Genomic DNA, 18,437 nt, shown 5'->3' on the forward strand with positions numbered 1-18,437 from the left:
GCGCGTTTTCCCAGAGATAAGCGCGTTTTCCTAGCTAGATCGATTTATCGCCCCCGAAAACCCCTATATAGCAAATTTCATCGAAATCATTAGAGTCGTTACTGAGATCCTTTAGATTTTTTTACGCACGTGCTACGGTAACATTAAAATCCCATGTTGCACAAATCAACCGTTACCATATTCAAAGTAAACATTGAAATTTTCTCCACGATTAACATACATTTTCCGAGTTCCAGAACCATTTTCCATTCTAACCTGACCCCTGAATCCATAACATTTGTTAGTTATCTGAGAGCTCAGTTATGCTGGTGTCCTTAAAGCGTTGACACTAGTCCCTGTTAAATAAATTGGAATCCTTCCTTCGATCGGAAGCATTAGATCAGAAGATTAACGCGCAGTTGCATTTATTGTAATCCCGAGTTATATCTAATATTTAGGTTAAAATTTTATTTACAAAGGTTGAAGTCGGCAGTTATGTTCTTTAATATAATTTGTTTATATTCAATACATAATCCATCCAGCATTTCTGCCCTCCTGCTGAATAGCGCTGTCTCAAAAACAAATAATTTTGAAAATGGAATACTCAGTAATAGAGTCAGACCGAGAAAAGTCTGCAGCGATATTGATAGCCCACGCAGTGCAAGTGGTATTGTAAACGTCAAACTTCTATGAAATTATTTTTGACCCCCCCCCCCCCTCTAAAACCATCCAAAAATCATGCTTCCAATGACCCCGTTTCCTCCTACGTCATGCTACCATCATCCGATGTCCAGACCCCCCCCCCCCTAATTTGAAATGACGTAATTTATGAATAGCCCCTAACTATAGAAACTAAAGTATAAGTTAGCAATGAACCCGGGATCTCCTGCTTCGTAGGCAGGGTCACTACCGACTAGGCTAGGAGGCCGTTAAATAACCCCTGAATAATCGTCTACTTGACTCATTAAGTCGGACACTTGATGTGCTCCAGCCGTCTCGACAGTAGATCGTCGAGATACGACAGGCTGCGTCGTGTCGGCCATCGACACATGTCGTGTGGGAGGACTTTTTATAGGGTGTAAAAACGTTCCGGAAAACGGGCGACTTAAGGATGACTCACGCTAGACCGGCCGGACCCGAGCCGAGGCGTCTGACATGTCATTTTCTATGACGGCTGCTCGGTGATCACGTGGTGCTTTCCATAGAAAACGACGCGCCGGAAGCCGGCCCGGCCCCAGTCCGGTTTAGCGTGAGTCAACCTTTATCCCTTCTTCCTGCCGCTTCTTGTAATTACGCCTCTGAGAGTGCATTGCACAGAATTAACCGGATGTAATCACAAACTAAATATCCGGTAAAGCCAGGCTTCCAACACTAGAACTTTAGTGGCTGTGAGCAGAACCCCTGGTGTAAATCTCATTCGATAGCGTGACGAGCGTTCGCGTTTGCGTTATGTAAATTTTTGTATGGGATTTTGAACAGCGCGCCAAGCGGGAAGTTTTGGAAACTCAAAATCCCATATAAAATGACACTTAACGCAAACGCGTACGTCAGATCACGCTACCAAATGAAATTTACAAATAGGGGTACTGTAAGCTGTAGACCTCGCGAGCATAGCTTAAAACTATATAAATGGGTCAAACAGATCACTGTGTTATGTCTTTCCTGTAGACATACACAAGAGTTAAGGGCTATAAAGGTTAATTTTCTTATTTAACCCTTATCCACGTGAAAAGGTCCTCCTTTTATTTAGAGAACTATGATAAAATCATTGCTTACATACCCACAAGCTGTTAACTATTGCCCACAGGAGAGAAAAATGTACTGTTCGCGATAACACACTAGTTTTCTCTCCTGTGGGCAATAGTTAACAGCTTGTGGGCATGTAAGTAATAATTTTATCATAGTTATTTAAATAAAAGGAGGACCTTTTCACGTGGATAAGAGTTAAATAAGAAAATTAACCTTTATAGCCCTTAACTCTTGTGTATGTCTACAGGAAAGACATAACACAGTGATCTGTTTGACCCAAATGTATGACTCTGCCATAAAAAAAAAAAACTAAAAACTGAATCGATAAAAATCTATGTATTTAATTATCGAACCTGTTCACAAAATTTCACGAAAATCGTTTTAGAATTGCGACCTGTGTACAGGGCTTAATTAGAGGAGACCATCGGACGTACGAAATCATTTTCACCCTTTGCTCGCTTAAGTTCTGGTAAAGATTCTTCTGCTTCAGTCGGTCCCTCAATGCTGAGGCGTGACATCATGTCCTTCTGTTGAAGACCAGGTTCCCCCATAGGCTTATTTATATTCCTCGCCAAGCGCATGGCCTCGTGCAGCTGAAGATTAGCGCTATCCTATTTCTGAGAGGGATTTATTGAAAATTAATAAATCTCGTTATAACAGATGAAGACGTGCCAAGGGCTAAAGCAAGGAGATAAACCCCAGAAACATCTTATAATAAAAAGGGAGTATACGGATTTAAAAACCGATAATGTTTAGATTTTATACTACCGTATTTTCTAGCGGCTTATTACGGGAGATCGCGATAAGACACGCCACGAGCAATTACGATGTCAATGAGATGGATTAGTGTGTGTGGGCTGGCTAGATTTGTACAGCCTACGTGATTATTTTATACATAAGAAATTCTGGAAGTTTGTAACTAAATAACCAGCTGAATACTGGCGGCCACACACTATTCTCAAAGCGCTGAAATATCATAATTAAAGTCGCGGAAGCATCATGTCACGGACAGTTTAAGAATTATTTTTTTATTTCAGTACTTCGTAAGGTTAATGGAAATATTTTTTTATTCATTTAAAGTTAATTACATTATATTTTATATTTACAATATTTACATTGGTACCTACTTAATCAATTGGCGGTCGAGACTTTTGGGCCTTGGTCGTCAGACACCAAAACCTTAATAAAGGATATTTCGCGAAAACTTGTTGGGGTTTCTGGCGACTTACGAGCAGGGTCATATTTTGCCCAAAGGCTCAGCTTAACCATACAGCGGGGATATGCGGCCAGTGCAGTGTACTAGGGACTATGCCCCAGGTGACATTAGAAATAACTTAAATACCTATATCTAAAATTAATTAACTACAAAGCTAAATAAAATATTTTAATCTAAAAGACCTGTTTAAGAATGGGCTAACGCGAAATTGTAGTTTTTATACCTATTGAATTCTTACGTTTTAACCAAGGGCAAATGTAGTTATAAATTCACTCGGAAACTTTACTAGGTAAAAAACCTGCCTAGCTAGGATAGCCTGCGCTGTGGATCTGAAGGTATGCTGTTATTATTATGATTTTCTTTTTTGGTCAATAAATTATGTTTTGGTGGTAAAAAACAGATTGGTATGTTAACATTGCTGGCCGCATAATGTCCGTTTGGCGTTTGTAATCTCTAGGTCTTTAGCGAAGTACCCTTTAATGTGTTTTCCTTCGGACAAGCCATCGAGTAGCCGACGGAATTAACATATTAATCGACGAGCAATATTTGATAAATTGCCGCTTCCTATGAACAAGAAGCGAAATCGTGTTATTAAAAGTAAGTGATTGGTAGTCTATGCTTCCGTGTGTATGTTTTAGGAACCTTGAACACAAATGGAACTCCGCCAATTAAATAAATAAATATTGAAAGTGTAGAAAGATTTAAGAGGCTACCCGAGGTTTTCATCGATTTTTGACAAGTTTTGAATCGTATCTCCATTTTTTGCACTACAGATAGAATTATAAGGCAAACATTTTCAATCTTTTATCTCCTGTTTTGTTACCGGATTTTGAAAGAAATGAATACTTATTTTTTTATGAATTTTTTAAACTATGTCTAAAAAACACTTTTTCCTATCTAATTTGCTGTGCCTTGATCTTACATGTACGAAATCTACATATTAGGGTTCGTCTTTGACGTCTTGAAAAACGTGTCTGGGGTTTTAATGTTAAACTAATTAACACAAAAGTTATGGGCAGAAAACCAGTTTATTAGCCTAAAATTGTTCAACTTTGATGCCAAATATCTCGAAGACAATGAACTTTTAAGTAAATATGGGATACTATATTGCTTAAAGCCGTTGCTGTTAATATAGTAAGCTACAAAAAATATTAGAAAACTAAGGGATTCAGATCGAAGGTCATTGGCGTGGGGTAGCCCCTTAAGACTTACGTAGGTAATCCTCAGTAATGACCCTGCCTACGAAGCAGCATGTTTTCTGTCTATCCAAGTATACCTAAACATAGTTATCTACCGGGTGTGGCCTGTAACACTAGCAAATAATTAAAACATAGATTGTACTCCTCAAACGGTGACACTTTTGTGTTCAACAACTTTTAAAAATTATGAAGTATTTAGAGTCCCTATTTTTCATACAAAATAAATATTATCTTCAATGGACGCCATCGCCACGCCATATCATTGTGATTGACGTTGCTTGTCACGCCTTAAACATAACAAAATTCGCAATACATTGCGTCTTAGAATAAACTTTAAAATGTGTATGAAAAATCAAACTACCTACAAGTTATTTTTAAAAGTTGCTGAACAAATGTTGGTCAGTATGAGGAGTACAGCCTACAGTTTAATTTTTTGCTCGTATTACAGGCCACAGGCTGTATAAGGTAAGTATGTATATCGTCGCCTAGTTTAGTTAGCCCAAGGTTTGGTACAGTCAGAAGCAGAAGTTGCTAAGCGGGCGAGGTGTACAAAATGTTCTCGACGCGACTTTATTATTAAAATAAGAGCATGTCAAGGTATTTTTGAACACCTCGTCCGCTTAGCGACTTCTGCTGCTGACTGTACGCTCAAGGGAAGCAGTGAAACGCTGAAAAAGAAAACGACGTAAAATGAATCCATTTAAATCGAATCTTATTACCTGACTCTATGTATTTTGAAAACTAAATAAAATACAAGAACAACCTCATTACGACCTGTTTTAGTCCCTGTAATTATTAACATTTACGAAAAAAAGCCTTTCCAAGAATAAAAATACTTACACGTACATTTCGTTGGCGAGGTAAAGTCGTGTCGAATTTATTCTTTTGTCATTTGGTCCTTTGATGTATCAACTCTTTTGTTCGGTATTAGCTTTGTAATTAAGTCTTTAACTTGATCTCGTTAATTATGTCGTGTATAATATTCGTTATTTTAAATAATGGATCGCGGAAGCTACATAATATAATATTTTTCTCAAACATGCAATGAAATATTGATGTTATGTTCCTTATTATACGTAAGTATGACGTTTCAGGTGCGGCTAGGACAAAAGGTCGTTAATGGAATTTCATACACATCTTGCAGGCCTAGGCCGGCAAACTCCTCTTTTTTAATTTTCATTTCACAGATATTTGTGACACAGCATCGTGGCATTCATCCATTAAAAAAAACTAGAGGCAGTATTTGCTTTATGGTTCGTAATGACACTCTGCCACTACGCCTATAAAAAAATAATAATAATGTTTGCAATAATTTGCAGTTTTATTTGTATAAAATCAATACATTCTTATAATTTTATCATTTTAAATTATAAATTTAACTACACAAATAAAAACATTTAAAATATTTCATCTAAACGTTAGCGGTAAAAAGGTCTACTCAAACACGCGTAGTTATATTTTTTAAATTGTTATGGAGGTAAAGTTGAAAAATATTCATTCTGTTTTATTGGATTTATGGTGCGTTGTTGATTTTTTGACTTTAATATGAGTTTCGACGAAATAATGAAATTAATATTAATTGTAATCGTAGGTGTTGGAACTGGCAGCGTAAGCAGAATTGATTTCAATAACTTGCTGCCTCTACCGCCAAGTCAAAGACGAAGTATGTATATGGTTGCTTATGGCAATTTTATTATTTGAGAAACTAAGAAAAATGGCTTACAGTTTATTAGAAACAGTTTTGTGGCATATTTTAAATGAATGTAACTACAAATTCGTCAACACTGTGGAAATTATACTTATTTACTCCATGCATAAAGCAACGATGTATGTGAAACATGATATCAACATGAAAGACTATGTAAACTTATGTGACGAAAACGACAGTCAGACGGATACAAGGCGAAAAAATCAAAGATACATGAAAATATACGGGTAGTAAAAATACACGACTCGTGTAAAACATACGCGTGATAATGATATAGGTACGTGTTGGTTATATTTTGGGTGTAGTTTACTTTTAGTTTTTTCTATAAATAAAACTTGGGTTTCGTGGATTTTTTATTTTATTTATTTCATTGCATGTTTGAGAAAAGCACTATACATACCTCGGCGGGAAATGGGGTTGCCCGCGCTCAGACCTATATGTCTTCGGCCGGCAACCCCTTTCGTCCCGGCCTCTGTAGTAATGGAAGTCAGCAACGATTAGCTAGGTGTTATTATTTTTACTAATGGTTTTCTAAATTCACAAATCTCGCCTTTTAAAATTCCGATTTGGCAACACTGTAATTTTAAAAAGATATGTCGATTCATGAAATAAAATACCTAAGAAGTTAAGGAAAAGTCGTAGAAAAACTTATAAGTGATTGTCACTCATTTTACAATATACCTATGAATGCTTTTTGCATCAATTTTAACGTCTTAACGCTCAGACCAAAAGTAGGCTAAAAATGGAATATCAGTATCATATACCTAAGGCAAAATTCATTTTTAGTTTACAGGTGTGTCTTTTTTTCAAATATGGTATATATTTATGGGATAACGCAGGGCACCAATGACCGACAGGAGCCTATTTCTAAATGGCTATTTCAAAATTTTTCTATTTCTGTAGCTGTGCAGCCACTGCTACAGAAATCGGCTTCCTACAGTTCCTTCTCTTATTTTCTTGGATAAAAAACAAAAGTGTCGGTCACTGGTGCCGCTGGTTAACTAGTCAATAAAATAATTATTTACATTCAAAAATACTGTTTAAAAAGTCCTAAGTACATCGATTCTGGATTCGCGTAATGTAAATATACGAAATGACAGGATTAAATTTGGGTTTAATCCGTGTTGGGCGTCAGTTGAAAAGTATATAAATAACATATTGCACAACCCACGTTCTAGTCACCTTATCTGTGTGGCCCAAATTCATTACAACTTCCAAATTATATTAATAGTTAAAGGAATTATTAATTAATAGTAATCAAAGGAGGGGTCAGCTCAGGGCGGTCGGCTTTGTGGCGGCATGGGGGTAATTTTAGAGCCAATAATGTTTATTGACGCTCCATACCGGTATTATGCAGACAATGACTGAAAGTCCGGGATACCTAGGTTTACTAGAAACTTCTTCTTCTTCCTCGCGTTGTCCCGGCTTCTGCCTCGTTTCATGGGAACCTGGGGTCCGCTTGGCAACTAATCCCAAGAATTGGCGTAGGCACTAGATTTTACGAAAGCGACTGCCATCTGACCTTCCAACCCAGAGGGTAAACCAGTTCCGAAAAACTCATTGGTACGAGCCGGGGTTCGACCCGCGACCTCCTGATTGAAAGTTGCACGCTCATACCGCTAGGCCACCAGCGCTTCTAAGTTTAGGAGGCCTTGGTAAATTTTTCTTCCTATATTTATGACATTTATTTCGGTTTATACGTATGTTTGTCTATGTCTAGTAAAGACAGGTTTCCTTGTGAATTTCATACATCGAAGCCAAACAACAATGACATAGTCTGGCCTTTAAATAGGTAGTCATAGACAAATGCTTGGATTGACCAACTTCGTGGATGAAACTCACTCGCCGTCACTTGATGCGAAAGTTTATGGCGTGGGGCTTGGATTTAAATAAATGTGTTTGCAGAGTGTCGTGGTCAACTGTTGACCACGCGAAACTGCGAATCATCGGCTCATATCCTTTAGACTTTAGAGTTCGCGTAAATGGTAGGTAATCAACGTAGTTAAAACGGACCTAATAACTTTTTTTACCTACTTGCAGGCGCAATTATCTTCGGTGTCTGCAAACGCTCAACTCAAACTACCCAACTTTTAATAGCCGACGGAAAATTTCAATAAATTTCAGGAGGAAATCGATAAAAAGTGTACATATGGTAGCTTTGGTAACCAGCAAATGCGTCCGTGAGTCACCACGTCCGCTTTGGGCCGCGGATAACATGCATCGATTTTTGCGCCGACTGCGACACGTACTCGTATGCTACGGGCGGGTATGGCACGGCTACGATACGCGAGTATGGGTACAGGTACTCGAGGAACCTAAATGCAGTTTGGATATACCATTAAAGATGCAACTATACACAACCTTAATACAATGACATAAGACCCACTTAGGTATTAAGTTTGTACAGGTTCCGGGGTGCTCTCATTGTTGGCGGACGTCCTTTCTTTCCGCCTGCAACGTGGGTCGTTGCGCCGTTAGTGCAGCGGTCAACGCTCTTGCCGCTCCGCCACCTCTCTCATAACGAAATGTTTTACCTTAAAGTGAATGTGACTTAATAAGTACTTAGTTACCTAATGATACAAATAATTAGGCATGAACCCAGCCCGCCAGATACAAATGGAATTGCAAAACAATGTTGCTTTAATCTTAACCTTTTACGCCTTGGACCTAATTAAGTGCGTTCTTTAATTTGTGGTGTTTATGGTGTGTTAAATTTTAAATTTAAGTAAATATTCAGGAAAATCGTCACGAAATTAAACTGCTCCAGGCAAGGTTATTTAACATATTTAAATATGTTTAAGTGCTGAACAGGCTAATTCATAAGGTCAATAGGGGTAAGTGTGGCTGGGCCCGTCACATTGGGCCCGATTACACATTCATTAGTTATTATGGCGAGTTCATACATTTGCCCCTAAGGGCAAGTCCTCCTCATCCTTGCATCGTATTCCTCAATATTGACAGTCGTGATCCTTTGAGGCTCGTTGGATCACTTTTTCTCTTACGATCTTTCTCCATCTGTTTCTGTGTTTGGCGGTGTGGAGAGCTATGTGAACTGTGGAGTCAAGAGCGGTGCGCATCTGGTCAGACCAACGTATTGCGTCAGACTAAGTGCAAGAACTTAGCAAGTAACTAATGCATGAACTCGCAATAAATACTAATCAATGTGTACATAACCCCCAATGTGAAGGCCAGCCACACTTACCTCTATGCCGCACATATCCGTAGTAACCTTAAAACACCTCTTTTTACGTGGAGTAAAGCATTGTGTAAAAACGCGTTTAAGTAATTTATATATTTACAACGAACGGGAATGTGATATTGCTAGTTACCTGCTATATGTTTATACACAGTTGAATTTTTTTAAGATGTCCATTTAGAACTATGAGCTGGCCCTATTTCACCAACGTGACAGGTCCGACAATTGTCGACATCACTGTTACTGACGTCACAGGCCTCCATAGGCTACGGCAACCGCTTACCATCAGACGGGCGGTGTGGTTGTTTGCCACCAACATGTTAATTTAAAAAAAACTCCACTATATCGCCAGTTAATAAGTATTTATTTTGCGAAGCTAATGACAATTGTCACAAGAAATACGACAATTGTCACGAAATTCCGACACAGAACTCATTTGCTGTCAAGAATTACTGAAAGTTCTTTGAAATCTTGTGACAATTGTCATCATTGTCATCATAAACATCGCAAGAGAAATACCTGTTTTTTGCCAATATAATAAAGTTTTTTTAAATAATACAATGATGGTGACAAACAGGAATACGGCCCGCCCGATGACCTGTGACGTCAGCAACTATGAGACTTGTCGAATTGTCGCATCTGTCACGTTGGTGAAATAGGGGCCAGATAGTACTAAACGGTCAGCTTAAAAAATTTCAACTACTCGTATGCCTACCTTATCTTTATTTATTATACCTAACCTTTTCTTTCTTTATTATACCTACCTAAACATGCAGTGTGAGCGAAGTGATGCATTAGTACCACTCATAAACCTTTATAGGTTTCTGTGGCGCATCTTAGTTTTAAGTTATTTGTGACGTTCCACCGGTAAAGGTACCTTATGACGGAACAACTTGTGCGCTCTGGGACCCCATGGACCTAGAGTTTCAGCTCCGAATAAGAAAAAAGTTTGATATATTTGTCTTCACTATGTCATCTTGCCATATTCGTAAAAAAGTATGATTTTATAAAACATAATATTTTAATTTGGCCGACTATTTTTTTGCGACACGAAAATGTTTTATTATTTAACATCACTACGGAGCCCTACAAATCTTAGGGAAATGCGGTAAGGAGATTGCAGTAAGACTCTGTAAGGAGTCTCAACACCGGCTTAATTCAGCAGAAAATGTCTTTGAATGCAGTTCAAACGGCAGGCCGCTATTTTTTATTGCTACTAGATGATATATCAAAAATGATAGATTGTCGTGGACTTTAGAATTTGGAGGAATACGGAGAATCCGGGAACTGGAGCCGATACTGCGGTGCGGATCTAAACAATATTTATACTCGCAGGTGACTTACCAGTTTGTCCGTCGTCCTTGTCCACGATATCCAAAAGCGGTTTAGTAATTGTAGCGGGCGGAGCGGAGCGGAGCGATATTTATATATTAACTTGTAAAAATATTAATCTTATAATAGCACGAAGAAATCCGTACTCGATGCGGCGATTTTTAATATTGAAGTCTGTTGTCAGTAAGTCAGTATGTCAACGTCATGTCTAGGTGGCTAGCAGTTACCGTAGAGTTTTTGATTTAAAATAGGTCGAAAGGGAATTTGGCGCAGTAGCGCCACCATGCTCCCGGCCTTGAAATGCGGAGAATTTCAAAAATAAAATAATATTATAATATAATAATATAATTATACAAAAATACCCAGAATTCGTGGAAGATAATTCGAAATATTGATAATTAAATTAATGATCAGCATTTTGTATGACTAGCACACTGTATTTATTTTTTGTTTTTAAATGTTTAATATGTTAGGGAATACCTAGATACTACTTACGTTATTTTAAGTTAAATGTAATAAATGGATAACTGTTATTGGCCATCTGTTATGTAAGCATTCATATGTAAAACTTTTATTTCCGACTGTTGTTGTCCTAATAAATAAATATTAGGTAGAAACGCATATAAATTATCCTATTTGCGTAGGATGCGCAAAATATCTTTTCATAAAAAAAGAGGATAATGGTGCACCCACAATAATATAACTCTCAGTGTGGGAGCACAATAAGTATTTCTGCTACAGTTTCTATTACGCGTGTATTATTAGAAATAATCGGCTATTTAAAGTAAAGAGTTAGTATATTATTTTTATTAATAAACACATATTTACGTACACGAACGGGTCTACCGCGAATTAAACATGTGTACAAAACGAGAGAGAGAGATATTCATAAAGACAGCCAAATAAATGAAGTTTAATAAAAAATACACATTATTTAAAAAAATCACAAAGGGCCACCAACATAAAGGACGCATTAAAAAGTCAACTTTTACAGTGTCCCGTAAAACTATTACCTAAATTTATTCAACGGCTAACAAAAGTCCTAAACAAAGTTCCAAGCGCCTTTGTGGTTACTGAAATCACGAGCCGGGACCATAGTTTCAAAATTAAAACAAACAAAAGAGGGAAATTATTATTTCCTCTAGTTTGGGGAGTTTTTTCCCTGTGCACCAGGAAGTTGAGACAAAAGAATCCAGTATAAATCATTATAATGGTGTCGCAAAAATGGCGAAGTGGTGTGAAAGTCGAACTATTGATTTATTGTGACGTTTATTGAATAAAGAGTCACCATGAGATTTGTTCATGTTTTTCTCTATAAGCACATGAGTAGGTCAATCTATTTTTAGGGTTCTGTAGTAAATAAATTATTTTATTTATTAAAAAAAAAATGTAAATAATATAAAAAAATATTAGGACAGCCTTACACAAAGAGACTCAGTCCTACAGTAAGCTTAATAAGGATTATGTTATGAGTGCTAGATGAAGATAGACATACTCGTAAATAAACTAGTGGCTCTGTGAGCTGTAGACCTCGCGAGCAGAGCTTTAAATAACATGGTGCTAAGAGCTTTAAATACACCGTGTTTTTTTTGATTTCCGTTAATTTCAAGGGTGCATACCTGAGCTTAAATCAAGTAACTTTCCCAAAGACACCGATATTCTAATTAACTCCATTTCGAAGATAATCAATGTTTTATTTTTTTCCTATAAGGCCTCTACAAGCTTGTACACTTGCCTTAAGGCCGGTTTACATATTGATTAGTGTTTAGAATGAGTTCATACATTTGCTACTAAACTTAAGTAAAACCTCGGTCGATCGATGTTCGAATTGACATTGATATGTCACAGATTTCAATTGTTTGGTTTAGTTAAATGTAATGCCCGTGTTACAACAACGCTATATGCTACATTTAATTACTTTTTAATATTATTTTTTCTGAAAAAAAAGCAAAAAAAAATTATTATTTTTTTTCAAAATTAACTATGCCATTTAGTTTTATTAAACTTACTTAACCATACCCCGAAGTTAACGGAATTCAATAAAAACACGGTGTATAGTAAATAAAAAAAAAACAATACGAAATTTATGTGTAAAAAAATACAAAAAGTTATAATATCCCAGCATACAATTACTGGGGATCGAACCCAGACCCTCTGTGCAAGCAGAAAAAGCGAACGTTTACAAACTGAGCCAAATAGTTCTTATATGGGTTGACGAAATTTAGCTACTCCTTCTCAAATTAAAATTAGTTAAAATTAAATATCTCAATACCTCCGAAACCAGCGAAATAAATTTTCTGAATTTTTGGCCATTTAATCTATAAACATATCTCAAAAAGAAAACACTCGTATGGTACCGATACCACTATTTGTTTAGGCGCGAGCTATCACGACTCCGCCATTTTAAAAAAAATCAAAAAACCGGACGGACAAAAAAATTTTATTTAGACATAGAATCCAGTCACAAAATTTCACGAGATTCGGTTAAGAATTGCGACCTGTAGAGGAGAACATCCGGACATACAAAAGCAAAATGCTCCAGTCGAAACGTAGACCTTCGCTACGCTCCGGTCAATAAGGAAACTGATAATTCGCCAGCAAAATGGTTGATACTAGAAAGTTTAGTTCGAATTCGTAGTCGAGTTATAGGTACCTACTTTCCAAAAGAGCCTCTCGGGTTTAGCACACATCAGAAAAATAACAATAGCAGTTGATATTATAGACTCTTGGCACTACACAAGTACACAGATTGCCAAAGAAAGTAACAGCTTCTATTCATCATTTCCCCATTTATTTTGGGTAGACTAACATGATTTTTCTTCTACATACACCTGCCTGTACGTCTACCATCAGTTTTGACATTGACATATACGCTCACGTCTACGTAATTTACTTTCTGTACATCTCGCTTGCACTAATGTGCGAGTACGAGCGAGATGCATAGAAAGTAAGTTACGTAGACGTGAGCGTATATGTCAATGACAAAACTGATGGTAGACGTACTGTAAAATATATGTAAGATTTAAGTTTGTAGTCATTAACTTCCTTCCTGTTTATATCGTCGTAACTGGTAACAATTTCACTGTCGTTAGGTAAATAGTTTCAGCTTTTAACCTGTAGGTATAGTAAACTAGAGACTAACTTCAAGCGCATTGGAAACACTGAACTAAACTTATACCTAAGTCGCACTTGGTAACTTAACTTTTGTTTCCTTGAAAATGAAAACATCGGAGAGCATTTTAGTTAATTAAGCGGCTTTGTCAGTGATTGCGATATCCTTTACTTTGAAATATGTAGGGTCAGTTGTTCTACATTGAAACAATCGGACACAGTGTAACTTTGCGATATCTCGGAAACTAGGTGTTACCAGCTAGTGCCGTCTGTCAAGCAAGGGCAGGCTCAGGGACCCCCAGCACCTCCCCAAAACACGAGCGCGCCTCGGAGAAGGAGCACGCTGCTACGAGCATTATTGTGAATTCGTGCAACAAAAGTAAATTTTTTCATTTAAGTTTCGCAATTTTTTACCAAGATATAGACTCGAGTTTGGCGTTTTTTAATGTTCTATGTGTATTAAAGTTTATTTGGAGCTAAATATTTTTAAATTTATTTCACTCTTTGGTGCAGTTTTTATTAATTCATTAAAAAAACACCCCCTAGTCGCACAATGAAACATTTTTATGTAGTATACAATGAAACATGATGTTCACTGAACACCAGTACCAGCACACAATGAAACAAACTCATTATTTTTTTAAATAATTAAAACCTATGAGCTAAATTTGTGAAACTAAAATACCATGAAAATTGGTAATAATTTGTCTATCATATGACAAAATATAAGATACTTAACTTTAGGAATGGCTGAGATAGGATGGCTTATATGTTGAATGTTTCATTGATGGCAAGGTTAAGGACACATGTCTTACATTGAAACAGTCGTGTATAAACACTATGTTGCAAGAAAGTGTATGAAATCAAGCATGGAGTTGCTCAAAACCCTCCCGCGTCTACCTAGTTGGCAATCATGCTCCGTGGACATAAAAGGCGCCTTTTTCGCAGCATGCCGTACCTGCCGACCAGATTTTCGATTCACAATGAAACTCAGGTGTGTGTACAATGAAACAAGTCTTTCGCTTTTAGATATTTCAGCAATCTTATAATGATTCCATATGTCGGAAACCTTTGAAATAACTAATTTCAGCCTACCACTATTTTCTCCTTTACTTTCTCATTAATTGAGTGAAAGCATATATGTATTAATGTCTCTTATTTATTACACCGTTTCAATGTTTATTAACGATGTTTCATGGTAGACTATAATTATTACATTTGTTTCACTGTAAAAATCAGAGTGTTTCATTGAAAACATGCACAAGTACACAATGATACAAAACTCATTTTTCAAAAAAAGGCTTATAACACAGGAACTGTTACAGATAAGTAGAAACCAAGAATGCCATATGATAGCCAACGAAATTGTTTATCTTCATACGAAATGTCACACTCATAACTTTAAAAACACCAGAGATAGAAAAGCTTGAACTTTTAGTGTTTCATTGATCAACAAGTTACCCTACCTATGTATATATCCGTAGGTAATATTCCAAATTATATTGCACTAGCTTTTGTCTGAAGCTTCCTGGCAATACTGAAAGTTTATATAATGAGGAGGCACACTGCAAGGTTAGGACAGATGTCGCCCCAGCAATCCGTCATTGTTTACGATTTGTGACAAGCGTATGGTTGCGATTTTTTTACTAATACTTGCGATTTATCAAGAAAAATGTATTCATTTATGACTGTACGGGAACTGCAAACCGAGCTTCGAAGGAGAATTGCTACAGTTGGTGGAAAAAAGGCTGATTTGATACAAAGATAATCACTTAATATATTTGAGGTTATCTTGTGTATTTTACCGTGTATTCAAATTTTCGAAGGCTCACGCCGCTCATGTGCAGTTTTTCCTCTTATATTACAAGTGTTCGATCGAAAACAAAGCTTTGGTGTATATATGGATCACCTGGATGTACAAGAAGGCGTTTCATATACGCCCGCCCTACGACACATCAGATAGGTACACAAAGTCGTGATGCGTATGGAGTACACCATGTGCTAAGCCATTATGCCCTAAATTATGTACTACTTCATTAAAACTTAGTTTACCTGAGTATTTACTCTTTCCAAAATATTTATCTTCCTTAAAATGCAGCCTATAAAAACGGTCTTTGTCATTTGCCTTAGTTTTTGATACTCAAAGCTTTTTCTCACCGATTTATGCATATCGGGTCCTTGGGAAAAAAGGGAGATCCTATATTTTCACAATTTGTCGCACAATATTGGAGTATTTTGGAGAAAAAGGAGAACGTTTACAATTTATTAGAAAAAATGTATGTGATTTAGCAGTGACAGCAACTACATTATGGAGGCGACACCTGGCGTGATAAAATGTCAGTTTTCCACCTCATTAGCTAGAGTTAGACCAAGAAAAGTCTGCAACGATTTTGATAGCCCACGCAGTGCAAGTGTTATTTATACGTCATAATTTCATAGAACTTTGATGTTTAAAATAACACTTGCACTGCGTGGGCTATCTAAATCGCTGCAGACTTTTTTTAGTCTAACTCTACTTAGAGATCACGCGGCGATATAAAAACGTTTATTGTTTGAAAAAAAAAAAGAAATATAAAGTACATTTAATGTATTATTTTATTGGTTTTATTTCTACAATAAACAAATAAACTTTTCTTCACTCCTCCAGGTCTTAATTAATATTGTCGAAACAAGCGAATTAACACATAATTGAGAACGAAGTTTTGTTTGATAATTACAGGGACCACATAATTAAGGCCCCGTGGGTTCAGGTTCTTCTCTCACTCTCACTGAGCGTAAGCGTGAGCGAGATAGCTGTGCGTGCCCGGGATTTTTTTTTGTAAGTTGTAACAAAGGAGTAGGTAATCGATGAGTCTGATCAAAAATATAATTTTAGAAAAAAAATCAAAATTCGTTTATTTTGTATAAGGTTTTTCCTAATTGTCGAATCCTCCTTTTAAGTTTGACACTTGTGTTAGGAGATATTCGCTTTTTCATACAGTGGTGAAGTTAAAAATATGTTTAACAATATTAAAACTATAACTAGGTGTACATTAAAAGTAGGGAGAGTTTCTAACATAAGCTTATGTACATACTGTTTACATTTTGAATAAAAAGGGGGTAACGATCTAAGTTAGGCAGAATAGTAAGTGTGTGTTATATAACTATATATAAGGTGCTAACAAATTAGTCACGGATATTTTTACAGCTGATAGTACTCGGTTCTCGGAGTACATTTAAGTATGAAACATCATTGGTTTTGTTATGTTTTTTTGGAGAAAACTAGGAAACAAATTTGCTACGTTAAAGCACCCTGTTAATAAGATAATTAAATGAGACCTCTTTAGACATTCTAGAACCTCTTTAAACTTGAGGTGACGTGACATGACAGAGAGTGTTAAACATCTTGACCTCGGAGTAATTAACAATGGAGCCGCCATTAACAGGCGTTCCCCTCTGTCGAAAATAGGCGGCCAATGGTCAACCACATGTCAACCATATGTATGGACTGACGTTTATTTGACATGACGTACCTATACATTTGATGTGCCCCTCCCTCGCAAAAAACGGCAGACTATTTTGTACCGAAAATTTTAGACATGGCGTCTCCGTTGGTTATATCCTCTAAGACACCGATCGAGGACACATGTGAATGTAAAGAGCTCAGGTATGTTCTTAAATTAGAAATTGCAAATTCATGTGGTAGAATTCGCTCTGCCAATTGTTGGCCAACATTGGCGCTATTTTCATAAGGTGTGACGTAGCTTCTGGAGCCTTTTATATTATTTATATGTATGTATGTATGTATGTAAACACTTTATTGTACATAAGACAGGTTAAATTACAATGAAACAAAATATATATATAATGTAAAAAGGCGAACTCTTCCATCTCTCATTCATTCATTTCAATCAACCTTTAAGCAATTGAGAGTAAATTAAATAAAACATGATAAAGTGTAATTCTAAGGAACTTGCTAACTATGTAAACAAAAGTTACTAGTAAATTCATCATTCTTTGACAATTTCAATATGGCGGTTTGTTTGACCAAAAATGACAGTTTAAACAAACGAACACTATGTACAAAAATGTAAACTATGGTTCAATTATTACGCAATTATTATTTGTCTCTTACATTTGAAAACTTGGTGAATTTCTCGGAATAACTGCAGAATAGGGATGATGACACATGTTGAATTTTATAACAAAATCTAGTAACATAGATAGCAAATGAGCAATTTATCACAATAATGTGGAAATTAAAATAATATATATGAAAATAATACAAAAATACAGGACCTGAAAGTTTCAAAATATAAGTTTTTTTTTAACTTCCAAAAATGAAATAAGTAAGGATACCATTCGATTCCTTACATTTTATCCAAAAAAGATTGTATGGCAACTATATACATAAACGCAATATTTCACCGACAAAAAGACAAAAACGCAATTTTCTTATTTTGTCCATACTTCAAGATGGACTCTCAGTGACCTTGACGTCACGGTCACTTATCGTTTTGTTAAGAGCGTTTTGCGAGTGAAGTACGACTGTCGAAGTTTGACTATCATTTCTGACTTTTGTATTGCTTTAATGCAATGGGTCCCATATAGACATTTGATCCTAAAAACAAACCTGATCGATTGATACCATAAATGAAAATTTGTCATCTAGCCTATTAAGGGCCGATTTGACTCGAGACAGTAGCATTTAGCGAAGCAGTGGTGGCCGAGTGGATATGACGTCTGACTTTCAATCCGGAGGTCGCGGGTTCAAATCCTGGCTCGTACCAATGAGTTTTTCGAAACTTATGTACGAAATATCATTTAATATTTACCACTAGCTTTTCGGTGAAGGAAAACATCGTGAGGAAACCTGCATACATCTGCGAAGAAATTCAAAGGTGTATGTGAAGTCCTCAATCCGCATTGGGCTAGCGTGGGGACTATAGCCCAAGCCCTCTCGCGCAT

The 18,437-nt window shown here is 36.5% G+C and overlaps 1 protein-coding gene across 1 annotated transcript in view; it reads right to left on the reverse strand.

Annotated features, from left to right (window-relative positions):
- LOC134794765 (allatostatin-A) overlaps positions 1-18,437 on the reverse strand; it is a 124,322-nt gene that overhangs the window by 33,474 nt on the left and 72,411 nt on the right. The gene's annotated exons all lie outside the window — the stretch shown is intronic.

This window comes from Cydia splendana, chromosome 11 (genome assembly GCF_910591565.1).
Source record: "Cydia splendana chromosome 11, ilCydSple1.2, whole genome shotgun sequence".
Taxonomy (NCBI): domain Eukaryota; kingdom Metazoa; phylum Arthropoda; class Insecta; order Lepidoptera; family Tortricidae; genus Cydia; species Cydia splendana.